This window comes from Alligator sinensis, unplaced genomic scaffold, assembly GCF_000455745.1.
Source record: "Alligator sinensis unplaced genomic scaffold, ASM45574v1 scaffold368_1, whole genome shotgun sequence".
In the NCBI taxonomy this organism is placed as follows: Eukaryota; Metazoa; Chordata; order Crocodylia; family Alligatoridae; genus Alligator; species Alligator sinensis.
Window position 1 is genome coordinate 1,008,493 of NW_005842025.1, and position 27,750 is coordinate 1,036,242.

The window sequence follows — 27,750 nt, forward strand, 5'->3', positions numbered from 1 at the left end:
AATAAAACACTGTGTTCACTATATATATATATATAGAGAGAGAGAGAGAGAGAGAGAGAGAGTGAGTAGCATTTCATTTTAATCACAGAAAATTGCAGATTCTGAGGCGGTTTAATCAGAATTTGCAATACATTTTTATCAGAGAATTTGCAATTGTTAAACGAAGAAAACCAGGATCCCTGGTCATTACAGCCCAAGGACAAGTTCACTCAAAGCTGAGAAGCTGATTGGGGGATGAAAAAGCAGGAAAGGTTATCATCTTCCTGTATTCTCTGAACATGGGATGTTAGAGGATGAAATATCAGAGTTCTAATTTCATAAAGAACATAATGACCAGAAGCAGTCAGTTCAGTTTATTCACAACACATTATACTGCTTTTGTCCATTAGTTAAATTAGTTTCAAATGCAAAACTGGTTTTGATAAACTTACTTTTTTGTACTGTATCCAACACATTACAAGTATTTTTATTTATTTAATTAAAAACAATTGTAAAGATGCTTTCTTTTACATTTAAATTGAATTCTAAATTGTACCCAGATAGACCTTGATGTCAATAATGAATAAAAACTTAAATATCCTCTAGTAAAAAAGAAATTAATCAGTCACCATTTTCTAAAATAATAAAAATGCAAAAATTAAGAATATGAATAAACATATGTTCAGCTTTGAACCATTTATATAAACATGTATAAAACAAGCATATCCTTCCAGTAGAGGAGGAGGAGGAGAAATGAGTGTGTTTTAATAGCTACTAAACTGTGAGAATTAACCTTTAATCATTGATTGTAATCTGGTTTTGCATTCATAGATAAATTTCATGTTCTCCTGTTTACTCATTTAAATCACTTTGGTTGTAATCAATTCTTGCTTTTTGTATACTCAAATGGTGGAAGGACACTGTTTACTGCTACGTAAAAGGTTTTGTCTGGGTCCATGATCTATATAATCCTGGGTCCCTTTATTACCTGAATAAAACAGGATACTAGTGATTCTCTTATAAGATGGTATTGAGCCCTACTAATAACCAAATGGAAATAGTTTATTTCCTCTATGATGTTAACCTTCCCAGTCCTGCAGTCCAGATACACACCTCATAAATTGTGCTCTAAGGTTTTGGGGGTAGGATCTGTGCTGTTCTTATATATTTGGACAGTATCTAACACAGTGGGACTGATGCCTATGGGCTGCTGGAGTGTATATAATGAATTATCATAATAAGCAAAGAATAATAAACAATACGTTTGATCTCTGAGAGCTGTGTCTGGATCACGACTAAATGGTTATGCCTAATGTATATATGCAATATATCTGTTTATACCAAATAAATGTGTGTGTAGGTGTATGTATATGTGTGAAGTTAGGGGTGTACATATATTTTACACACATACACACACACACACACACACACACACAGGTTTTGTTTGATTAAGTAGGATCCAGTTCTAAAAATTGCTCAGTAGTCACCAATCAGTCAATTGTGATCGACTGGTCAATTGTGGAGCCTCTGACAGTCAGTCTCAGTCTGGTGGGGGCTGAGTGCGCATGCATGCTCAGTCCCCCCAGACTGAGATACAAAGCTGCACCTGCTCCAGGAGTGGTGCGACATCATGTGCTTCCCACCGCTGGGCTGAGCCATGCCCCCTGCCCACCCAGCGGTGGGACACATGTGATATCGCACCACTCCTGGGGCAGCTGGAGCAGGGCTTGGGGTGCAAAGCCCAGTGCACAACAGTAGCGTGCCTGAATGAGCGACCTGGGCTCTAATCTTCCCACCACCTGTCCTGGCCAGGGCCCCACTCACCCCTGCCCATTCCCCTGTCTCCGCCCCACTCTCCCTCACTGCAGGAGCCTCAATCTGCCCACTCTGCCCCTTCCCTCCCCCGCAGACTGGCCTGCAGGGGAGAGGGGGGTGTCATGTGGTAGATCCTGGGTTGCTCTTTAATTCAAAAGGTGATCTTGTACTTAAAAAGGTTGAAGACCACTGCTCTAAGCAAATATACTAGCCAATTCCCTATCAAGAATTGGGAAGGGGGGGGTGGATGAGGACAGAGGCCTGCATCCATTACCCCCCTGCCTCAGGCCGGGGCTGGGGCCGGGCCGAAGCCGAAGCCATTCTCCTTCTTTCCCCTCCCCCCCGCTGCTTTGGGCCAGGGCTGTGGCCTGGGCTGCTCCCACTCCCCACCGCTTCAGGCCGGAGCCAGGGCCATTCCCCACCCCCCTGGCTGCTTTGGGTCAGGGTCAGGGCCGGGGCCAGGGCCATTCCCCTCCTCCCCCTGCCACTTCAGGCTGGGACCAGGGCTGGGGCCTGCAACTGCAACTGCAGCGGCATTCACTGTGGCAGTGGGACGCAGCCACCAGTAACCCCACCTCCCCACTGCCTCCCCTCCCTGCCAGCTGTTGTTGGGGGGGGCGGGGCGGCGAGGTGCCAGGTCCTGGCCCTGCCCTGCCCTCCGCTCTGTCCCTTCCATTATGGTGGCACTCCGGTCCTCGTTGTCCTCCTCTGCCTCCAAGGAGCAGGGGAGGGGGACAAGGCCAGCTCCACTGGCCTTGTCCCCTTCCCCTCTGGTCCCTCAGTCCCCACTGTCATGGCGGGGCTATGCTGTCTGTCCCTGTCTGTGTATGGCACTCTGGCTGTCTCAGCAGCCAATCAGTCAGAGTGCAAATAAAGTGTTATGGGCAGACAGACAGACAGACTTCGGCTTTCATAATATTAGAATATGTATGCATATAATGTTCTGTGGAATTAATGCCTTTTCTGGTCAGATGGCCAGAGAAAGCTCATATCTTCTCCAGGATACTGCTGTCACACTCAGATGCTCAGTCTGTCTCCGGGAGCAGCTGCCTACAGATAACTTCCTGGCCTTGACACGGCAGTGGACAGCAGGGCTGCATAAGGCTTGCTTGGAAGGGCTGTGGCTTTTGATGGATGAAAGCGCAGAGAGAATTAAGTTTGTGCCTGACCTGTATGACAATCAGAGCAGAGTCACCTGCTTTCCCATTCATCCAGGGTGACCCTCCCCAGAGTAGAAGGGAGGAAGGTTAAGCCCACTTTCATTTCTTCAGCAAAACCTCATCATTCATCTTTCTTTTCCCTCGGGCTATTATGTATTCATGTCTGCTTCAGTTCCCAGAGCACAACTTTAGCCTCAGAGGCCTTCCTATTTAGAGATAAATAAAGAATACATAAATAGAGCCTTGTGCTCTGCGGATGAGAGATGCCATATGAAATACCCAGTGATGTCTTTGTGCATCTGTACATACCCAGTGGGGTTCCCAAACCAGCAAAACCTGTCATTGGTCCTTTTTTGAGGATTTTAAATGTTGAAGTCCTCCTGATAAAGGACGTTTCCAGACCAGTGGGCCAATACCTGGCAATACTTCTGCAACAGCAGCAATGCTTTCTTAATGTCTAGTACAGATAGATTCATAAATTGTGGAGTCGGAAGGGACCACAATGGATCATCATGCCCGACCCCCTGCCCCTGGCAGGAAAGAGGATTGAGGTCAGATGACCCCAGCCAGGTGACTATCTAGCCTCCTCTTGAAGACCTCCAAGCTAGGTGATAGCACCACCTCTCTTGGAAGCCCATTCCAGATCCTGGCCACCCTCACTGTGAAAAATTTCTTCCCAATATCTAACCTAAATCCAGTCTCAACTAGTTTACACCTGTTATTCCTAGTCACTCCCTGGCGCGCCTTAGTAAACAGCATTTCCCCTATTCCCCGTTGACCTCCCCTAATAAATTTATAAGCGGCCACAAGATCTCCCCTCAGCCGTCTCTTGTGAAGGCTGAAGAGATTCAGCTCTCTCAACCTCCCCCCGTAGGGTCTATCACGAAGGCCACTAATCATGCGAGTGGCTGTCCTCTGGACCCTCTCGAGATTCCCTGCATCCCTCTTGAAGTGTGGCGCCCAAAACTGGACACAGTACTAGAACTGCGGCCTGACCAGTGCCGCATAGAGGGGGAGCATCGCCTCCTTTGTTCTATTAGTCATGCATCTGCTAATGCACGACAAGATGCGATTGACCTTGTTGATGTCCTCGTTACACTGCCGGCTCATGTTCATCTTGGAGTCAATTATGACTCCAAGATCCCTCTCTGCCTCCGAGCTGCTGAGAAGGACACTCCCCAACCTATAGGTGTGCTGGGGGTTCCTCCTTCCCAGGTGGAGTACCTTACATTTATCTTTACTAAATTGCATCCTATTTCTCTCTGCCCATTGATCCAACCTGTCCATGTCAGCCTGAATCTGCTCCCTGCCCTCCGGTGTACTAACTTTGCCCCATAACTTGGTATCATCAGCGAACTCGGAGAGGGTGCTCTCCACACCCTCGTCCAAATCGCTGATGGAGATATTGAATAATATCGGTCAGAGGACTGAACCCTGCGGGACCCCACTGCCAACCTCCCCCCAGGCCGAGAAGGAACCATCCACCACCACTCTCTGGGTGTGGTCCCTAAGTCAGTTGGCCACCCACATGACCGTGTAGGCATCCACTCTGCAGTCTGCTAGCTTCCTAATTAGGATAGGGTGCAAAACTGTGTCGAAGGCCTTCCTAAAGTCCAGGAAGATGACATTAGCCTTGACTCCTGTGTCCAGGCACTGTGTGACCTGGTCATAGAAGGCTACAAGGTTTGTCAGGCAGGATCTACCTGTGACAAACCCGTGCTGGTTTCCCCTCAGCATCGTTTCCCCTGCTGGGCCTGCACAAATGTGTTCTTTGATTATTTTCTCTAGCATTTTCCCAGGAATAGAGGTAAGACTGACTGGTCTAAAGATCACCTTATATCAGAGGATTCCTAAGAGCTTTATAAACTTGAATTAACCTTCAGGATATTAAATAACCCTGAAGTATCAGGGCAACCTCTTCAGGTGCTATTCTCTTCCAGGTCATCTATATGTCCAGTTTTGCTCTCTGCCTGGCATTTTTGGTTATGTAAGTGCCCAAAATGTCACTAATACACAGATCTTTTTTTTTATTCCTGACCTTATAACCTTTACACATAGATATGCACAAACTGGGCATGCTCAGTCAGCTATGTGTTGGCTGCATATATAATTAGACACACATGCACATTGCTTGTGGGTGCATAGTTGTGTTTAAGGCCCCCAAAATGTACCAAGCCAAAGCATATGATGTGAGGGACTTAGAGTTAGGTTTTCCTATCTTTTGCCCCCAGTAATGGGGTAGTTAGGACACTTGCTGACAAGCTGGGGGACCTGGGTTCTAGGCTCCACTCACCTGAAAGTTGTTGGTCTAACTTCCCCAAGTAACATAATGCCACAGAACAGGTATTATCCAGTCTGATTTCTGGCATTTGTTTTGAAGTGCTCACCACCCCCACCCTGCTGACAGCCATAAAAGGGAGGTATGTCGAAAATATTTGGGGCCAGAAGAAAAAAAAGATAAGCCAGGGGATGTGTGGCTCAGTAATTTGACTGTTGGCCGGGCAGGAAGGGAGCCCTCCGACTAGTCTAAGTTCTTACTCCCACCAACCCCAGAAGCTTCTCTCTGCACTGCCCTCCATCCATTTTTCCCAATGACAAAGGCTAGTAGCTCAGGTTCAAAAGGAATGCCAGACAGGGCATTGGATAATGCCTGACCTGTGCTGTTGTGGCAAGAACATTGTGTTGGCAAGTCAAAGAAGCCAAAGTTTAAATTGCCTGGGTGAGAGGGACTAGAACCCAGGTGAATGCACTAGACACGGAGTTACTGGGGAAAAAACAATGGAAGTGCCCCTTCTCCATCATTCTGTTGCCAGTGCATATGCCCAATCTGCACACATGGAGCCATCCATGGCCGTGAGGCTATTTGCCCAGGGATAGAGTCCTACTTGTGCATAAGTGACATTTTGAGCACTTAGATGACCAAAAATGCCACATAGACATCCAGAACTGGACACTTAGATGATCAGGAAGGGAACAGAATGCTACTATTGAAGGAACTTAGCTCTCATTGTTGGGAAGTTGTGCAAACAATCTGTGTGTTTTGGTGGAGTCTCATTACTTGGCTGCTGATTGAGGCAGTGAGAGGAGGACTTGCTCCTACAGCTACACAATGAGTAAAGGGCAAAGGCAGTGGTACAGCTATGAATTCTTGGGTCTTAGTCTACTGCTTGATATAAAAGATTGTCCCTGCCTCATCTCAAAGGACTGGAGTGTCCTGTATCACTCTAATGGAAGCAGTGCATTTGCAGTAACACAAGAACAGCATTTGGGTTTAAAATCACTTCCAAATCCATTTGTGATGGGGAAACAAAGGTCAACAGCAGCCCTTTCCCATGTGCCAAGAGGCTTCTGCTGCCCAGGTGCTGCTATGCAGAAACAACACAAAATCTTCTGGTCTCTGGAAAACAGACAGTGTTAAATAAATTGACTCTGATTGTGACATCAGAAACCCCACTTACCTGATGCTGACTCAGTTCTAGACCGAAACGAATACAATCCTTCACCTTCCAATTTCCTTAACTCTGCCACAGCTTGTTCAGCTTCTGGCCCAGGACTTCCCCATAAAACAAAAGACTTAGGCAAAGAAAAAAAAAATCTGTTTTTTCACTTTTCATCAGTGAATGGCAAAGAACATCAGTGTCATTATGACAGCTTTCAAAATGAGGAAAGAGAGGCACAGTGAGTTCAAGTAACTTGGCCAAATTCACCCAGCACATCACTGGCAGAGCCAAGAATGGAACCCAGTGCCTCTGAGTGCTGACACTTTTACTCCAGCCACCTGCCTGCTGTACCTCCAGCACACAGATTTTGGCTATAGTGTCTGCACTGTTGGGCTGGTAACTCATTCCTGTTGTGCGAGGGGTATCATTGGACACCTATCTGCTACTTATGTACCACCTCAGTCACTCCAAGCTGTGTACTCTAGAGTCCATTCACTCCTAGGAATGTGCTTCCAGCTGTGTTCCTTTAGCCAGTGATTTTCAACCTAGGGTCCACAGCCTATGTTGAAGGGGTCTGCTAAAGATTACTATAATCAATTAAAAGTATGCAAATACCCACACTTACAATTCAGAGGGGTCCACATCTCCATTTGAAATTTCCAAAGGGATCCACAAATAAAAAAGTTTGAAAACCACTGCTCCAGGCCAGCCTACTGCCTCAGGTGTGGCTGCCACTATGCACAGATACACTTCAGGAGTCACAGGTGAGAACTAGTGACTGGACTGGGTCCAGAGTCAACTAAACAGAACAGGGCAGCCCTTTAGATACATAACCTGATTGTACTTTTCAGCCAGCCACCTCCCATAAAGCGCGCACATCCACTCTCCCAAATATCTCTTCTGCAAAGGCCCTTATACCCCCACAAGATGGGAAGAGAAGGCTGAGTTTTATCCCTTGTCCTCAGCCATTCCCAACAGGCCCTATGCCAGATAAGCCTGATGCTGCCCTTACAGTGTTATTTAAATTAAGCTCCATGCACCCAGGAAGTGATAAAATCATAAAGAGCCAGCCACAGGACTAAAATGTAGGTTCTCTCACTCTGAGACCTTAGTTTAGCCATGATCTTCTCTAGCCCTTTTCTAGGGCCAATGATCTCTTAGGTGTTTATGATAAGTTGTTCAGGCCCTGGCGTCTGGCAGAGTATGTAGGGAGGGGATGATGAAGGTGATATAAAGCATTTTTAATGTCCCACTGCCACCCAGTCACAATCACTCTTTGCACTTGGGAGCACAAATGAAGCTCTTGTCAGTGCAAGCAACAGTCTCTGCAAAGGGAGTTGGAGGTGAAGGCAGTAAGGAGAAGTTGCCAGTCTCTTTTTTTCCCTCCACATCTAGTAAAATTAGCCAGGCACACAGAAGAACAGATGCTACACCCTTGGAAAAAAACCTAGATGTCCAGTTTGGAGCTGACCCTTAAAGGCACAGCATAGCCCTCAGTGCAGTCCTACTGTACAGAAGGTCTTTATCAGCATTTGTTGTGTTACCTGTTTTATAAACTGTTTCAGCTCTGGAAACATTCCTGCAGGAGCACTTTCCTAGAAAGCTCTCTTTGCTGCCCTTCCTGAGCTCTGACTACTGAAAACAATGTAACTCTGTCTTAAGAGAAAAGGTAACAGTCCATTCATCAGGACTCCTCCTCCTTTGGTGTTGTCAGTGCTGCTGAGCCTAAAATTAGTTTTGTCATAGCTACCAGCTGTATTTGGATTTGCAGGCATGCATGTGTGTGTAACACAACACATGTATGTAATCCATCTACCTGCCACATTGCCTTTCTTCCTCCAGCCTTGTAAGCAAGCAGATTATTGGAACGTGTATGAACTTTGATGTCTGAAAGCTCTGGGGAGCAGATGTCTTGTATATTTCAATGCTCTGCCCTCACAAATATGCAGAGCTCTGGATTTGTGGTCCCCGTTGAGAAGTTGAAATGCTATTTCTGTTTTTCCCCTCCTTTTTGGAAGGACTGTGGACAGGAGGTGCGTGTGTGTGTGCATGTGGCTGGGTGGGCAGGCATGGAACTCTATGTTTATTCATCCTTATTATTTTTACAAACAAGAGTTGCTGAAAAAGTAAAGCAATGGGCTAATGAAGAAGAAATATCTATAATGGTGAGAGAGTTCCTCAAACTCAGTAAGTCGTTGCTGTCCTCATTGCATCCCTATTCATACCCATTGCCACAACAAACCCTAGCTTTATCAGACTAAAAGGGAAGAGCTAAGAAGACCTACAGATCTAACATCTGGACCTAGGTGCTGCTGCATGCCCCCAACACTGCAGAGGGTACTGAGCGATCCTGGACTTGGTACTGCATGTGCAGATGTCCCTTGTGTCCACCCAATTCCCCAGTAGGCGTGGATCTGTGGGGGTCAGGAGCAAGAGGACTGGGGTTTCATTACAGATTCTCCCGTCCTACACTCCTTAATATCACATCTACAATAATCTACCTATACTCACTTTTTTATTAGCATGTGAAAGAAACTTATTTAAAGCTGCTTTGCTTAGGTAAATAATAACTTCCTGCTAGAAGGTTCTTAGTTATTTACCAACACTGGAATGAAAGTATGAAAACAAACATGGGAATTAGAGGAGCCATTTTGTTTGCACAAAGGTAAGGTTTCTTTACATTATATTAATAAAGGTAAGAATATCTCCAGTCCAGCTTCGTGTCTTCTGCCTGCAAACAGATTTGTGTCAGAAACAGCAATGGCTATATTGCTATTCTAGCCATTTCCTATCAGGCTGCTGAACTGAAGATGATGGTTGTCATAAACATCTGCCGCCCGGATCCCATGGCACGTGAAGTGTGTTGCCTGCCAGGGGCCAAGATCCGGGATGTCATGACAAGGATTCCTGACCTGATCCAGCCCTCGGACTACTATCCCAGGAGCCTCATCCATGTGGGAACCAATGACGCAGCCAGGAGTAGTCCTGACCATGTCATGGGTGACTACAGGGCTCTGGGGGCCAGGCTTATAGAGACGGGGGCACAGGTGGTCTTCTCGTCCATCCTCCCGGTCAGAAGTCGCAGTAGGCGTCACAGCACCTGCATCAGAGTGGTCAACCTGCGGCTCAGGAGTTGGTACCATACTGCAGGATTTGGCTTCCTGGACCATGACCCACACTTCCTGGCAAGGGACTTCCTGGGGCGTGATGGACTTCACCTCAGCTAAAGGTAAAAGTCTTTTCTCCAACAGGTTGGCTGATCTCCTGCGTTGGGCTTTAAACTAGCTCAGACGGGGGATGGGGAGGCAGAAGAAGGAGAACATCAGGAAACTGCAATCCATGGGATGGCCAGCAGTAAAGCATAGGTAAGCAATAAGCAGGTAAGCAATAAGGGGCCCATTGGGCATCAGAGCCGGGGGGCAACAAAGGCGCCAGTCACAGGGCTCAAGTCAACCTCAGGAGTTCCAAATCTAGTTCTTCCCCTTGGTGTGGGGGTCTGTAGCAGATCCCTACCACCAAATCTCTTTCCCCTTGACCTCCATGTATCCTAACCCACAATCCTTCTACTTTCTCCTCCTCCAATTCCATTTTGATAAGGGTCGATGTATAATGTTCCTTGACATAGAGAGCAACCCCTCCCCCTCTCCTCCCCACTCTATCCTTTCTGTACAGCTTATAGCCCTGAATGTGTACCACCCAGTCATGGGTAGAGTCCCACTAGGTTTCTGCTAACCCCACTAAGTCGTAAGTGTTTTCTGCAAGCAGAAGTGCTAGTTCATCCTGCTTGTTCCCCATGCTCCTAACATTGGTGTAAATGTCCAGCACACCTACTGCCTAGGAAATGACCTGCTCGGTAGCATGGAAGCGGAAAGGGATCTTGGAGTCCTAGTGGACTCCAAGATGAACACGAGTCGTCAGTGTGATGAAATAATCAGAAAAGCTAACTGCATTTTATCATGCAACAGCAGATGCATGACAAGTAGAGCCAAGGAGGTGATACTTCCCCTCTATCGGGCGCTGGTCAGACTGCAGTTGGAATATTGCATGCAGTTTTGGGCGCCACACTTCAAGAGGGATGTGGATAACCTGGAGAGGGTCCAGAGAAGGGCCACGTGTATGGTTAAGGGCTTGCAGGCCAGTCCCTATGAGGAGAGACTAGGGCACCTGGACCTCTTCAGCCTCCGCAAGAGAAGGTTGAGAGGGGACCTTGTGGCTGCCTATAAATTCATCCGGTGGGCACAGAAGGGAATTGGTGAGGCTCTATTCACCAAGGCATCCCTGGGGGTCACAAGAAATAATGGCCATAAGCTAGCAGAGAGCAGATTTAGACTGGACATTAGGAGGAACTTCTTCACAGTTAGAGTGGCCAAAATCTGGAATGGGCTCCCAAGGGAGGTGGTGCTCTCCCCTACCCTGGGGGTCTTCAAGAGGAGGTTAGATGGGCATCTGGCTGGGGTCATCTGAACCCAGCACTCTTCTGCCTATGCAGAGGGTCGGACTCGATCTATTGAGGTCCCTTCCAACCCTAACATCTATGAATCTATGCATCTATAAACTAGACAAATGGATGCTGCAGTTACCACTTGGCTTCTGACAGTGTCTAGCTGCAGAGCACAATGGTTCTCATGCTGTCACCTGCTCAGACTAGCATTTGTATTGCTGTGCATGGAAGAGATCCATGTCTCATGGATTCCTCCCCTCTAGCTATACAAAAACACTACATTGGTATTATGAGGCCTTTTTGAGTGATTTATACCAGCTGATGGAAAGAAGGCAACACAGTATGGAAGGAGAGTTATGGAAATGCACAACACAGTGTTTGCATTCTGTTTGAGAGATAGCTAAAACTTTCCAGGCAGAAAATGCCATTTTGGCTAAATTGAAACTTCTTTAGAAATGTGACAATTTCAATGACATTTTTATTGTAGAAACAGATTGAAAGAAGTAGTTCAATTTGTCATTCCAAATTGACTTTTCATTTAGAAATGTATGTTCTTTATAAATAATAAAGTAAAATGTAAAAGATTTGAAATGGGAATAAAGCATTTCAAGTTTATCAAAATGTTTAATTTAATTTCCTGGGAAGTTCTGAAATGCATAGATTTATTTTTCCCATTTCAGAACAAGGGAAAATTTTGAAATGATAGAATTTCCTTACAGAAATGCCATTGTGAATTTCAACCCACTTATTCTGTTCCCATCTCTGTGACTTTGGGCAAAGTTCTCTTCACTGTGCCTCATATTCCTAGTCCACACAGGAAGGATAGGTCTAATGATCTCCATAGGAACAGAAGATTGGAAAGGACCTCCTAGGCTTTTGAGTCTTGTCTACTTTCTCAGGTACTCATTAACTGAAGGAATCCGTGAAATCACCATTTCAAACCCTCAAAAACAGCCATTGCCTCTCAGAGAGATTATTCACTCATTGTTATCATCTGCACAGCATAATGAGATGTTCAGCAAGAAGTTGCTATAGACAGGCAAAGTGTTGCTATTAACCTCAGTGTCATTCTAGAGAGACCCCGTGGTGTCTCATGAAGTACTGAAGTCTTCCATTCTTCCTACAATTACCCATATTTCCTCATATGCGACATAGAACTCTAGTGAACAAGCAGGACAAGAAACTGTCGCTTTTGTTTATTCTACTCAGCTCTGCCACACTTGGCAGTCTCCTCAGAGACTCATATCAAGCTAGCTAACCCTTCCAGCTGATGTGGGCCAGTCCTGTTCCATTTCCACAGCATGAGAAAGAGCACTCACTTTCCAGCCTCCAAAAGCACAGTACTACCAGCACCTGCCAATCCAGAAGCAGCAAGCCAGACTCAAGCAAATAATACATTTCCCTTAAAAAAAGGTCTTTAGGTTACAAGACTGTATCAGTGTATAAATATGCCGAAGACACCAGCTGACCCAAACCTTGGATAAAGCCAGCAGGAAAGGAGAACTCAGGTCTTGATCTCAGCAGGTAATTAATGTCATCAATGTCATCAAAATGCAAGATACAAAAGGATGTTTCAATACAGAGGGTACCACATCAGACGGAGCACAGGGGCCAGGTAGACTAGAAAGGCAAGCAGTGCCTATCATGATACTACTTTGTGATGTGGGAACTTGGTTAGGAGACATTCTTTGCATCTCTTAAATGTGTACCTCTTGAAATACTTCCTGAGCACATTAGGGGCAACACAGTCGTCCATTTCCTCAACAAACCACATAGAAGCTCTTGGTCCTGGACTTCTGGCAGCCTGTCTGAAATATATCCGTCTCTTAGTGTGGAAGAAACCCTAGAATCTCAGAATGGGATCAGTGATCAGATTGTCCATTATCAGCCATCACAGTCAGAAATACTGTTAGAACAGCCTTCTAGTTTATGGTTGGGAAAATATTCTGTACCAGTTTGATCTGAGATTTGGTCCAATCTGGTTATTATTGTGTCTGTAATGATTAGCCCAGCTGCAAGCTTTTACCCACTCTATGATTTTACCTTCCCTTTATAGGACGGAATGAAAATGCTGTGAAACATAACATCTGATGTACTGTATCTGTGAAACACATTTACAAGAAAAGATCAAATGGGGAAAAACTGAGTAACATTTTCATTCAATGAAAACCATATCAGAAATGATTCCTGACAAACAGTGCAGCTTATTGTCTGTTCTCATTTATAAACTTCTCCACACCAGCCATCTGATATCCATTGTTACAATTACAGACATCCCATAGTAACTCTCCAGCTGGTCAGCTCCGTCCTAACAGAACTGCAGCCGTTCAAGGATGCCATATGGTACAAGAGTTTCCAAAGCGGGATTGTCAATCAGCCTTATTAATTTCTGAGTTCATACTTTTCCTTATAGGGATATTTTTATATAAGACAGAGACACTACTCTGGCCTTAATTTGGAATATGTGAGTTGACAGAATGATTGAAACATCTAAAGCTATGAAACACACAACAGAAAGATGAAGGGCCTGAGTTCTAGAGATCAGCGTCCTACACAATGATGCATAAGCAGGCATACAGGTGTCTATTACTGTATGTATGACAGCATCCCATAAGAATATTAAAAGCCCAATAGACCTGGAGCACTGGACATTAAGACCAGATGGGAAATTGATAATGGACATTTTCCTTCACTGCATGTCGCATTTGGGTTAAGTTAATTTTTTACAAACATTCTTGGGAAACCTGGGACAACATTATTAGAGGTGGAGTTATAGATTTATCCAAATGTGCAAGTAGTTAGCTCTGAGGAAATACTAATTGTTAGCTGTACTGCACTTCCTTTTAGATATTCAATTTAACATAGTAAAATTATTTTTTTTTAATCCTTTTCTCATGGGCTCTATCATTTTACATTTTTTCCCTCAGTCTGTTTACACACATACAAACCAGAAGCACATGTTTTGCACCAAGATAAGATGAAGCTTGAACTGCTATGATTTTGGGGGTAAGATATGCTCCAGAAACTTCCAGAGTAAATCACACAGGCAAAAACTCTACTGTGTACTAGTGTAGTGTGCCTACATTATGTTTACACCTGTGTTAGTGTATCAGAGTTACATGGATGCACATTTCTTGAGTCTAGAAAAGTTCTTAATAAAACCTACTCTTAGGTGCAGTTACTGCCTACATGCTATCCTAAAGCCAGCAAATAAATCAGTGTGAATAAAAGCATGGCATCTTCTTCACTAATATCCTCCTTCTTTTGGCATGGATTAAGTTTTCTTTTGCTTGAGTACTTTTGCATTAGTCTAAAATGCAAACAAATCAATCGGCAATTAAGAAGAAATGCTTTTCTTTGCCTACTTTGGTACCTGAGGTAGAGGAATATTTTCCTTCTAAACTGGTGATAAGAGACAACTGCTTAGGATTAAAACTTGCCTATGCATTTCCTTCCTCTGGTTGGTTCTACCAGTCAGGGGAAATTCAATACAGGAAGATGTAAGGAAGGGAGTGTATATATATAAGGTTCCTTTCTTTCCAGGCCTAAGAGTATTCTCAGTGCACAAACAAGCAGGCTGAGTTTTGATACATGGCAGGTTTAGTTTATTCCGCTTTCTTACAACACAGGACCAGGGAGATCACTTGACCCAAGGTGTGATTTCACTTAGAAAGATAACACTGTAAAAATGGCATTGTGGGTTTCCATAATCAGTGAAATAGGTTCAGTGCTGTAACAGGCAGAATAGATCAAAACTAGAAAAAACAAAGAGCATGTAGATTTCAAAATGACTAGTAATTTGTGTTTTGTTGAGCTTCAGAAGGATTCTTTTTTCGTATTTTTCAGAATTTTAAACAGTCTCTTTGTCAGTGCATGAAAGGAACTAACTCTTGAGTAGGATGTAATGAGGAAGACCTTTCTTTATGGCCAGTTTGAGAGTTAGCCATCAATGTATTTCTAAACCTGTCTAGATTATTTATATTTATTATGAAAAACTTCTTTGTCAGATCTCTCAGTTGAGTGCGACAGCCCAGGACAGAACAGATGAATACTGGAGGTAGATGCACTACTGATGGCATCAACAGGAGAGATTTGGCTTCCTTGACCACGAAGCTGTATTCCAAGTAGGAGGAAGAAATAGGGTCCATCTAATGAAGAAGAAAAGCATCCTAGCACAACAACTCCTAGCACAAGCCCTCCATGAAGAGGGCTTTAAACTAGGTGAGAAGAACATTCTGGTGAGTAAAAAGTGTTGGTTGAAGGGATGATATCTCATGTGGGGAAATGTAATAGGCAAGGATTTTTGTGTGTGATACCTTTTATTAGGCCAACTGCCTGGATGGGATAGACTAAGTCTCTTGAATATTTCCTGGACCATCACGATTACTTCACTTCAACACTACCAAAATGAGGGGAGAAATGGAAATGTACACTAGCTAAACGGGAGAGACAAAAAGGGAGTGTAATGGGACAACCAGCTAAACATCCGAGATGTCTATATACGAGTGCCGGGAAGAAAGTTTTACCACAAAATGGGCGCATCTACACATGTCCCTACAGCACCTTGGTTACTGCACTGTGTATTTGGTGGAACGGGATATTGATATAGTAGTGGAATATAAGTTGTTTAGGGGCAGACAAGGAGAAAAGGAGGAGGTATTGCATTTCATAGACAGAATATAGATACTTTCCCTGAAGTTGTGGAAGAGGTGAGAAGCAAACTTGTTGAAAGTCTCTGGGTGAAAAGAAAATGGGGAAAAAGAGATATAATGTTATGGTAGTGGTATAATATAGACCATCAAACCAGCTGGAAGAGATGGATGACGGGTTTTTTTTTTGAGCAACTAAGAACATGCTGCAGCCTGAGGCACTCTCAAGACTGCAGCCTAAAACAAAGCTCTGGTCCCTTTCAAACCCAGAACTGCCACCACTCTCAAGCATACAAGATGCTGAGCTCTCCAGTGCAGCAGTCCCTGCAACATCCCTGAGCATTCTCAGTGGGAGCATTCTCAGTGTCTCAGCCCTGAGTTTACAGTGTGAGAGCAGGTGAAAAGGGCTTTGTTTCTGGGAGCAATCTTGAAAGTGGCTTAGTGACAGTGTGGACATGCCCTAGCAGACATCCAGTAGACAGTAACAACTGGTAATGTGGTTGTTCAATCGAGTGAGTATCCTCTGGAAAAACAATATGGCAGGAAACATGACAGTCTACCAACTTCTTGGAATATGTTAGAAATAGTTGATGTCCAAAGGTAGAATAAATCAATATAGGAGGTAAATATTTTAGATTTGATTCTGACTAATAAGGGGGAACTGATTGAAAAATGAAGGTGAAAGGTAATATGGATAAAAATGATCACAAAACAGGAGAGCTCCATATTCTAAGGAAAATAGGGGCTGAGAGCAGAATATTTTTTTTAAAAGGACTTAGGAAGATGATTTTAACAAGTGGTCTCTTGGGAAAATATTCTAAGGACCCAAAGAGTTCAGGAGATGAGGCAGTTACTAAAAGAGACTTTATTAATAGCACAATGACAAGCTATTCCTGCTTCCAATGGGGGCAGAAACTATTCCACTGTTGTTTATCCAATGGTGTCTTTACATGCAAGGCATAGAAAATCCATTAGGGTTAGGGGCCAAAGCCCAGGGCTCCATCCTCCCAGGACAAGATCCATCTCACTGGGTGCATCTACATGTGAAATTAAGGCAAAGCAATAGAGTCTGGAGCTGTTTGAGCCAGAGTAAGCTGCTCCTGGGCACAGCGTCTGCATGTGCACCTGGGACAACAGCAATTTGAGCTGGGGCAGACCAGGCCTGGGATGGCAGGGGATACAGGGGGTCTGCCCTGGGCTCCAGGTGGCAGCATCAGGCAGCAGAAGGGCTGGCTGGGGCATGAGGGTGCAGAATCTGTGGAGCCATGTGGCTAGACAGCACTCAGGAGTCTGGCCCCTGCCCAGTCACTGTCTACACATGCATTTCAGTGCAGTTAATTACTCTGTTGTATGATACTACTGTCCCCAAGTTATGGCAGAGTTAATTAGTTTACTGCACCCTAATATGGGTACATGTGTAGATGGTGATGCTTTACTGTAGAGCAAATTAGTCTACTCTGCAGTAAAGTGCATGTTTAGATGCACCCACTGCCCACATCCAGATGAGCGTGGCCCTGCAGTATAGACAGGAGCCAGGGGCAGTGGGGTAGGCTTGAGAAGCCCGCCCACCCCCAGCCAGTTCCCTGCTTTCCTGCCCCTACCCTGCTCCAGCACCACCTGGCTGTGGCTCCCAGCTGCATCACTGAACCACAAAGCACGGGACCGCACTGGTAGCAGGAGGGAGGGAATGTGAGAGAGAGAGAGAGAGAGAGAGTGTGTGTGTGTGTGTGCGCGCGCGCATGCGCACAGGTCTGCAGGCACAGGGTAGAGTGTGTGTGTGCCTGCAGGCACAGAGCAGAGTGTGTGCATGTCTGCAGGCACAGGGGCAGAGTGTGTGTGTGTGTTCATAGGGTGAGTCCCACACACACACCCCACCCTACGCATGCACCCACACCCCCTTGCACTGCATATACAAACCCCAGCCACCCTTCCCCCATACCCGCCCACACCTCACATATCCACACACACACCCATAGCTCCCACAAACCCATACTCACCCCCCACAACATACAAGAGTAAGACTTCATTTTAATCTATTGTGCAGTCACCTCTGTGTACACTATATAAACACATGTAAATCAGGACAAAAATATTTTTTGAAATCATGAATGTTGTAGATGTTTGGTTTTTAGAATATAATTTGGTATTTTTCTGGTTCTGAGATGGCAAAACCCATTGCTGAAAGGAGTACTTCTGGAGGCAAGGTGAGGGACTTCTGGTGGCAAAGGTCAAGGGTTAGGGGGCGGGACTTCCAGTCACAAGATGGTGATCAGGGAGTGGGGCACCTGTCAAGGGGTGGAGCTACCCATGTGGCCCTTGACAGCTTACCAAAACTCGGTAAGCAGCCCTCTGCCTGAAATAATTGCCCGCCCCTGGTATACAGTATAATATTAGTAATATTAGGTGTGCAAACATAATTCGCAGATTTAAAGAAAAGGAATTCATAATGTTAAACCATTCTGACCTGTTGGGGTCTTTCTGTAGTGGCATGAAGGAATTCATGAATTTACTTGACCCTGTAACATTCAATTTCCCATGTGCTTGCCAGGTCCTTATGTCTGCTGCCAATCTGAGCTTTTCAAACACTGGGTTTGTCTACATGTGCTGTTAATGATCAGCAATAAACTCTGGCGCGATTGTCTTACTTCATTGGAGTTCATTTGCTTCTGGATGCTATGTCTTCATGTCCGCACAGGACCACAGCATGTTGAGTGGGGTAAGAGCAGCCCTGACTGACAGGGAGCCTGGAGGGTCAGCCTGCCAGTGCAGGGCTACTCTGCCCCAGTTCAGTATACTGTGGAGGAGCTGGCTGGGGCATGAGTGTGCTTCAGTGCAGAACTAGCCAGCAGGCAACCCCCGCACTAAAGCACCCTGGTGCCCCAGCCAGTCCTGACAGTGTCTACGTGTGCATTGTTGCACAACAAAGAACTCCACCACAGGATAGTACTTGTGGTCGCTTATCCACATACTGCTTTTCCTGTTTCCACGTGACAAAAATCGTCATTTCACTAGTTTAATCGTGTCTGACAATCTATGTTTTCACCTTGTTTTTTTGTGTTAGTCATTTTGTATAGTGGTAAATTAAACCACCTCAACATGTTTTATTTTTAGCATGGTAATTTGTGCCAAGAGGATTATTTTTATCGTATTATGTTTTCAATGTGTATCTGACAGACGGGCAAAAATGGCATTTTCTGTCTTGCAATGATATCACCAGGGGGTGCCACTTGGGTTCACTCAGAAATCCATAGAATTTCTGTTGCAATGTGGCTACAAGACACCAGGTGCAATTCTTGCAAATTTTTACTGGTCATTTAGTTCAAGTTTAAGGTTAATTAAAAATACTATTTTTTCTACTCCAAAACAATTGTTCCTGGTATTCATATGCCCTTCCAAAAGCTGGCAATGACCATTTTCCCAGTTGCTGCTTCTCAGAGCTAGAAAGCCACTCCCAGATGCCCAGTTTTTCTCCTGCTCCTCACATGCCCTGCTTCCCTGTACCACCCTCCAAAGGGTGACTGACCCCACACATCTGGGGTGGGCTGGCTGGCCCTGCCATGAATTTTGGAGCTCTCCTCTTCCCTCACATCACACCCCCGGGGACAGGCAATGCCCATTTTTCCAATTGCCACTGCTCAAAGCTGGAAAGTCTCTCCTAGCACCCCAACTTTCCCCCTGCTTCTCGTATGCTCTGCTTCTCTGCCCCGACACAAAGCATGGATGACCCCACACCCCTGCAGTGCATGTGTTCTTTTACACCACAGCCAGGCCATGCATGCCTACAGTACTGGGGAGGGCTGTATTTCTCCCATTCTTCTCATTTATTTATTTTGAGCAAGCACACAAAAAACTGTCTTGTACAGAGAAAAAAATGTTAATAACATAATTTTATTTATGAACCATAAATCAATACTTCAATCAATGAAAATGACAAATGAAGAAAGAAAGAAAAACTTCTGTTTTGACTTTTTATAAAGGTTTATTAAGGGGGAAAGGGGGTAACAACTCAACAAAGTAATAAAACACTGCCTATGCAGAGGCCCAGGTACAACACCACCACCTTGGGGGGAGGTGGGTAGTGGAGTCCCCCAGGGCTCGGTCCTGGGGCCTGCACTGTTCAATTTCTTCATCAGCGATCTTGATGTTGGGGTGGAAAGCAACCTGTTTAAATTCGCTGATGACACCAAAATTTGGGGGGAGGTGAGCACGCTAGCAGGGAGAGAGAGATTGCAGAAGGATCTGGATAGGTTACAGGGGTGGGCAGAGAGGAACAGGATGCGTTTCAATACGGACAAGTGCAGGGTGCTGCACTTGGGTAGTAGGAACCAGCAGCACACTTATACAATGGGGAACTCCCTACTTGAGAGCACGGAGGCGGAAAGGGATCTTGGTGTCATTATTGACTCCAAGATGAACATGGGCCGACAATGCGAGGTCATGGTTGGCAGGGCTAACCGGACCTTGTCGTGCATCCACAGGTGCATCTCGAGTAGAGCCAGGGAGGTGATCCTCCCCCTCTATGCGACGCTGGTCAGGCCGCAGCTGGAGTATTGTGTCCAGTTCTGTGCGCCCCATTTCAGGAGGGATGTGGACAACATGGAGAGGGTCCAGAGGAGGGCCACCCGCATGATCCGGGGACAACAGGGCAGACCCTACAGTGAGAGACTGCGGGACTTGAACCTATTCAGCCTCCACAAGAGAAGGCTGAGGGGGGACCTGGTGACCGTCTATAAACTCACTAGGGGGAACCAGAAGGGTTTGGGGGAGACGCTGTTTCCCCTAGCCCCCGCTGGCATAACAAGGAGTAATGGGCACAAGTTGATGGAGAGGAGGTACAGATTGGACATCCGAAAAAACTACTTCACAGTTAGGGCGGCTAGGAGCTGGAACCAACTTCCAAGGGAGGTGGTGCTGGCCCCTACCCTGGGGATCTTTAAGAAGAGGCTGGATACTTACCTGGCTGGACTCATTTGAGTCCCGTTTTTGTTTTTAGGGTGAGTGGTTTTGTTTGTGTTTTTGGGTTGTTCTCCCGCCCTGGCGGGGGGTCGGGCTAGAAGATCTATTAGGTCCCTTCCAACCCTAAAACTATGAAACTATGAAACTATAAACAGAACTGGTGCCATTAGTTTTTGCATCACACTGAGTGGACTAAATGGCCACCCTTGACACTGCAGAGCACCTCCTGAATTGTCCAACCTGCCTGGAAGGCGGGCACCATCTGCTGGAGGACAGCGTGCCCAAAATCCAGCAACAGGCGTGCCTGCACCAAAAACTGGAAGACCCTCAGGGCATCATCTGAGCCAGCCCCAGCAAGCCAGTTCCTGTGGCTCTTGAGGGTGGCCATCTTAGCTTGGCCGAGTGAGAAGTTGGCCAGGCAGATGACACCCCCATTGGCCACCCGGTACAGGAAGGAAAAGAAATAGGTGGCATCTGAGTGGTCCAAACCTAGCGCCTCAAGCAAAGCTCTGAGGGCAGCAAACAGCTGTGACAGCCGAGGGCATCAGAGGAAGGCATAGTTATGATCCTCCTCCACTCTCCCTAGACATAAGGGAAAGGCTCCTGACATAGCCGGGTCCATGTGGCAGATGAGTGTGCTGGTGGCCAGTATCCCATGTAGCAACCACCAGTGGAGGTCACCAATCTTTTTTGAGATAGGGGGTTTATAAAGCATGTGCCACGTGGGGTGGGCTGGCATGAGCACCAGTATTGCTACTTGCCTCCACCACACCATGTTGAGACAAGTGGCAAAGATGCGGGCATGGCGGACCCGAATCACCCACAGATACAGGGCCTTCTGGGGGAGCGCATTGAAGCAAATCCCGGTACCACTGTCAGGAGACATGGGGAGAGCCAGTAAGGTGGCAGACCCACCATGCAGGTTACTATCCACAACCAGGACAACAGGCAGTGGTAGAAAGGGCTCGCCCAGGACACCCCGGCAGGGAGGGCTTTCTGTGCTCAAAGGTGCTCCTAAAGGGCAGCTGCCGTATCCTCCGGGAGAATGGCTCGCACATCCTTAGGAAGTGAGCAGCACAGCGGACTAAGCGCTTGCCCAAGCAGGTGGCCAGAGCCTCAGCTGACAACCAATTGGACTGGGTCATATTGAGGAGGTGTCCCAGCTGGATGGTATGTGACTGGATGAGAGAGTCAACAAGGCTACTAGATGTGAGGCTTGGCAGACTGTTCTGCGGGGCGGGGTTATGGACTAGGGGCTTCTGCAGTAACTGCAGAAACCGCAGATGCCTGGCTTGGGGCAGGAGGCAGAAGGTAGCTCACCATGATCGTGCCGTGCTTTGATAGAAGGGCAGGAGGACATCCCAGTCCAGAAAGATGGAGTCCAGAAGGAACAGCTCTCGGTCGAAACTGAGGCCCCCCACCCAGTGCAAAAACAAATTAGTGAGCTGCCACCAGGGGAGGGGGGTCCTCGCAGTAGAGGAGCCTTTGGAGGGTCTGTAGGTGGAAGGCTGCCATCCTGCCCACCAGGTCAACCAAGCCCTTGCCCCCCTCGGCCACCGGCAAAAAAAGAACGACTCAGGGGAGCCAGTGACGCACATCCCAAAAGAAGTCCACAAGCAGTAGCTAGAGCTTCTCAAGAAGGTCCAATGGGGGTCCAATGCAGCACAATGGTACCACAATGCCGCAGCTGCCAGGTTGTTGACAATAGGGACCTGTCTGCAGTAGAAGAGGCTGGGCAGACGCCTGCAGGCATGCCTCCACCTTGGCACATAGGTCCTCCAGTTCCATGCCGAGAAGACTGATGGCCCAAGGAACACCCCCAGGGCCTTAAGACCCTCCCAGCACCAGGTAAGACCCCCAGGAAAGTTGGGGGGGAGGGGGCTGACCCAGAGACCGAGAAGGAGGGTGTCACTCTTGGTCTAGTTTACACATGCGGAAGAGGCATGCTCATAGGCTTGTTGACCAAAGACTGGACATCACCCTGGGTGCTAATGAGGACAGTCATGTTGTCCACATATGCTGTCCACCTCATCAGGTGGACAGCATATGTGGAGTAGGGTCTCAATGGACAAGGAGTACAGCATTCCTGACAGAGGGCAGCCCTGGCAGATGCCCCTGTAGGCCAGAAACAGGGCACAGAGCATGCCATTCACCTTCAGGAGGTTAAAAATGTCTCAATCCAGGACCTGGAGGGCAGAGGTGAAGACAAGTCTGAAGCCAAAGGCCTCAAGGGTCCAAAAGAAAGGTTCATGGCTGACCCGGTTGAAAGCTTTCTCCAAGGAGACAAGCCCAATGTTGAGACTTAAGAGGTCTGCAGCTGTCAGCAGGTCTCGAAGCAGGAACAGATTGTTCTGGATGGTCCTGCCCAGCATGCAGTAGCTCTGCTCAGGGCCGATGATGGAAGTCATAACAGTGTGCAGCCAGTTAGCCAAAGCCTTGGCCAGGATCTTGTAATAGGTGCACAAGAGGGACACTGGTCACGAGTTCTTGATGCAGCCAAGGTCTCCTTTCTTAGGTGGCAGGGTGATAACTGCTTGGCAACAGCTGGTTGGTATTGTCTGTTCCATGAGACTCTCATGAAAGACACGCAGGAGGCAGGGGCCGAGGAGAAGCCAAAAGGTCTTATGAAACTCAGCAAGCAAGCCATCAATGCCAAGGGCTTTGTCTGAGGTGAGGTCCCCAACGGCAGCTATGAGTTCCTCCAAAGACAGTTCTCATTCAAGATGGTCAGCATCTGATGAGCAAAGCTTAGGGAGGATGTCATGTAAGCACCTAGCAGCCTCTAGGCAAATTGGTTCAGCTGCAAATGGTTCCTGGTAGAAGGTGATGGCATGGCGTTGGATGCCAACAGGATCTGTGAACATTTGGCCATCTGGGGTCTTAAGATGGTCAATGACCTTCTGTGCAGCTCGTCATTTCTCAAGGCTGAAGAAGAAGTGAGTTGGGGCATTGATCTCTGCGAGTTCTTGGCAGCAGGCATGGACCCTTGCACCCCGGGCTGCACTCTCTGCCAGCTCCCGTAGATGTTTCTTGCGGTGCTTAAGACTCTCGAGCAGCCCCGCATCATGCAGGGCCACCTCAAGCTGCGCCACATCCTCCAACTCCCAAATACAGCGGCAAAGCTTGCTTGTTGCCAACTGTATGTACTGCTGACAGAAAACTCTAATCTATACCTTTCCCACATCCCACCACTGCTCCCAGGAGGAGAAGGTGGCTCTTGCAGCCTCCCATATCTGCCAGAGGTGAGCAAAGCAGCCACAGAAGTGAGTGTCCTCCAAGAGGCACCAGTAGGGCACCTGGGAATGTGTCCTGCCAGGAAGACTCAGCACACCAGGCTGTGATCTGATAGTCCTGCTAGGGTAATGCAGCTGCTGTGCAGGAGTGGTAGGTGGTGCCTGGTGATGTACAGGCAGTTAAGTCATTCCATGGAGAGCCCACCAACAGTTGCCTTCAGCCATGTGTACTGCCTCACATCGACATGATAGCACCAGGCATCAACAAGGTCTGCTGCCTCCAAAGCTGTCCACAGCTTCCGGGCTGAGGATAGATGGCGCTCCGGCCCATTCTGGTCAAGCTGTGCATCGACCGTGCAGTAAAAATCCCTGCCCAGGAGGAGAAGGTCATCACCATCAACAGTGCTCTGCAAAAAATCAGTCAAGATCTCAAAGAAGACAGCCCATTCAAGTCCCGCAGTGGGTGCATAGATGTTAATAAGGAGGAGGCGATGTTGTGCGAGCAAGATGCGAATGGTGAACAGGCGGCCAAGGATGACCTCCTGGGATACCACTGAGTCAGGCGTCAGCTGTGGTGACAGAAGGATTGCAACCCCTGCACTGAAGGAGGTACCATGACTCAAGAAATTGCAGCCCTTCCAGATGGCATGCCAGTTGGCTTGGTTAGCTGCATCGGTGTGTTTCCTGCAGAAAGGCAATGTCCAGCCTTTTCTCGTGCAGGAAATCAAAGTGTCTTCCGCTTCACAGGGTCTCTGCAGCCACTGGCATTAAGAGAATCAAAGGTTGTGGCAGCCACGTGTGAAAGATGTAGAAGTGGGGACAAGCAAGGCCAAAAAAACAGACAGACCAAAAAAACAGAGAGAGAAACAGCAGAGAGGAGCAAACATGCAGGGCAGGGAAAGACCGGGCCTACAACTCCCCACCTGGCGCTTCTCGTAACAAGTGCCCAACATCACCCGCAAGCTTGCTAAGGCGAAAACTATAATGCTGCATCCCTGAATAGGAGTGCAGCGTTGCTGCTGTAGCCTTAGGGGACACCACAAATGTCTCAGGTTATGGGAATCATTTACGTATATGCTGTGCAACCCTCCAGTGGTGCTTGGTCTGGTCTAAAACTCAGTGAGGAGTTCAACAGAGTAGCCAGCATAGGGAAGTTCTTAAGAAGTAGAAACAGGTTCTGCCTCCAGGGTGGGGACGCTCCCTATTGAGGGGGGCACTTTAGCTGAATTGGGGAACACTACCTCCTAAGGGAGGACTTCTGTCAATCCATTCTCAGAGGCAGAATCAAAGTCTGACTGAGGAGAAGTAGCTGTACACGTCAGGCACCAAGAGCTGTTGAGCCCCAGGGGGAGTACTTGACCCCTCACCAGGACTCTCAGTATCAGGCCTTGTGGGAGCAGAATCACCTGAGGGGTCCTGGGAGGGACTTCAGTCCCTGATCTCTTGGGTGGGGCACTCTCGTGGTCCCAGCACTCTTGATGCCAGAGCCACTTGCAGGTCCCAGAAGGTCCAACCTCCATGTCGACCTCATCAGGCTCAAGGATCTAAGAGGTGGGAGGAGGGCCTTTGGACTCCCTTACCACCTCCTGTACCCCCAGGTCACCCCCGAGCACTACAGGGTCTGGGGGGGATGCCAAGGAGGCAGGCAGAGAAATGGGGCCCTGCTCAGTAACCTCAGCTCCCCTCAAAGTGGTGGGGAGGTCTTGAGGGGATAACGAAGCCGTTTTAGAAGACCCCATTTTTTCTGGGATTTGCCCTTCCCAGCAGGAGGGGCCGAATCCTCCCTTGAGGGGGGAGGAAAAGGGAGGGCCAGGTCCACCGCCACAGAGCTAGCTGACTCTGATGAAACAGGGAGTGACTGGGAGGAAGGCCCTTCTGCACCACCCAATGGAACCGCTGCACCAGAGGTGGATGAGCCGCTGTCGGGCACAGCCACAGAAGGCTTCACTGTGGCCAACTTCTTTGGGCATTGAGTAACCAGGTGGAACCTGGTACCACAGTGAAAACATGAGGTGTCCCCAATGGTGAGGTAGACCTCATACTGCTGTCCATTAATCATGAAGGACATGGACTGAAGCAAACCCTAACCCTCCTGGTTAAGCAGCATGAACAGCTGCCTTTTGAAGGATAGGACATGCTGGAGCTCAGGGACCTTGCTGCCAAGCAGCAGTCTACGGACTGGCCCTGTAACTATGCCATAAGGACACATGACACAACTATGCCACATGAACAGCCGGTGTGTCTAGAGGCACTGCGAGGCAAAAAAACACCCCTGATTGCCACACCTGCTACCACAACCTCATTCACTAAAGCAGGGGAGTTGACAAAGATGATGACGACTGAACTCACCCGGGCAGCACAGAGGACATGCTTGCAGCCTATGAGCACCCCCACAGCAGCAGCACACTCCTCCACTCCAGTGGAGGCAGGGGCATGAAGCCAGAGACCAAAGCTCTGGTCCAGAGGGGCTGAAGCCCCAGCAGTGAACTGCTAGGAGCTGCCTTCAGCCACTCCGGCAAAAACAGGTCATACGACCCCAGCCAGGTGTCTAGCCTCCTCTTGAAGACCTCCAAGTTAAGTGAGAGTACCACCTCCCTTGGCAGCCTGTTCCAGATTCTGGCCACCCTTACCGTGAAAAATTTCTTCCTAATGTCTAACCTGAACTTACTCTCCACTAGTTTGTACCCATTATTCCTAGTTACTCCTAGGGGTGCCCTGGTAAATAGCACATCTCCAATTCTTTGTTGTCCTCCCTTGATAAAGTTATAGGCGGCTACAAGGTCACCCCTCAGCCGTCTCTTGTGAAAGCTGAAGAGATCCAGATCCCGCAACCTCCCCTCATAGGGTCTTGCACGGAGGCCACTAATCATATGAGTGGCCCTCCTCTGAACCCTCTCCAGGTTCTCCGCATCCCTCTTGAAGTGCGACTCCCAAAACTGGATGCAGTACTCCAACTGCGGCCTGACCAATGCCGCATAGAGTGGGAGCATCACCCCCCTTGATCTGTTGGTCATGCATCTGCTAATGCACGACAAGGTGCGATCGGCTTTGTTGATGGCTTTGTTACACTGCTGGCTCATGTTCATCTTGAAGTCAGCTATGGCTTCAAGATCCCTTTCAGCTGCTATGCTGCTGAGGAGGTCATCCCGCAACCTATAGGTGTGCTGGGGATTCCTCCTCCCCAGGTAGAGTACCCTGCATTTGTCTTTGTTAAATTGCATCCTGTTGCATTCTGCCCATTGATCCAACCTGTCCAGATCGGCCTGTATCCGCTCCCTGCCCTCCGGTGTGTTAACTTTGCCTCATAACTTGGTGTCATCTGCGAACTTGGACAGGGTAATCTCCACACCCTCGTCCAAATCACTGATGAAGATATTAGATAGCACTAGTCCAAGGACCAAACCCTACACCCACCTCCTTCCAGGCCAAAAACAACCCATCCACCACCACTGTCTGGGTGAGGTCCCTAAACCAGTTGGCCACCCACCTGACTGTGTAAGCATCCAGAATAGGATGCAAAACCATGTCAAAGGCCTTCTTAAAGTCCAGGTAAATGACATCTGCCCCGGCTCCTGTGTCTAGGCACTGTGTGCCCTGGTCGTAAAAGGCTATAAGGTTTGTCAGGCAGGATCTACCTGTGATGAACCCATGCTGGTTTCCCTTCAGCAGCATTTGCCCTGCTGGGCCTTCACAAATGTGCTCTTTAATTATTTTTTCCAGTGTTTTCCCAAGGATAGAGGTAAGACTGATGGGGCTAAAGTTACCTGGCTCATCCCTCCTCCTTAAAAATGGGCACCACGTTGGCCCTTTTCCAGTCATCGGGGACCTGGCCAGAGCACCATGAGTGCTCAAACAGCCATGCCAACAGCTCAGCTGTGGCACTGGCCAATTCCTTCAGCACCCATGGATGGAGGTCATCCGGGCCTGCTGACTTTTACCCATTCAGCCCCTCCAAGTATTCCTTCACTAAATCAGTACTAATTGTTGGCGATCTAGTGTCTCCCAAACATCTATCTATGTTCAAGTTGGGTGAATTGTCTTGGCCAGTACTTAGGAATACTGAAGCAAAGAACTCAT

At 47.5% G+C, this 27,750-nt stretch overlaps 1 long non-coding RNA gene across 1 annotated transcript in view; it reads left to right on the forward strand.

Moving 5' to 3' along the window:
- Positions 1-13,104: 13,104 nt before the first annotated feature.
- The window catches only part of LOC112550071, a 66,673-nt gene continuing 52,027 nt past the window's right edge, over positions 13,105-27,750 (forward strand). Inside the window, exons 1-2 of the long non-coding RNA XR_003093734.1 lie at positions 13,105-13,178; positions 14,843-15,073. This is a non-coding gene — a long non-coding RNA (uncharacterized LOC112550071). The remainder of the gene's footprint in view (positions 13,179-14,842; positions 15,074-27,750) is intronic.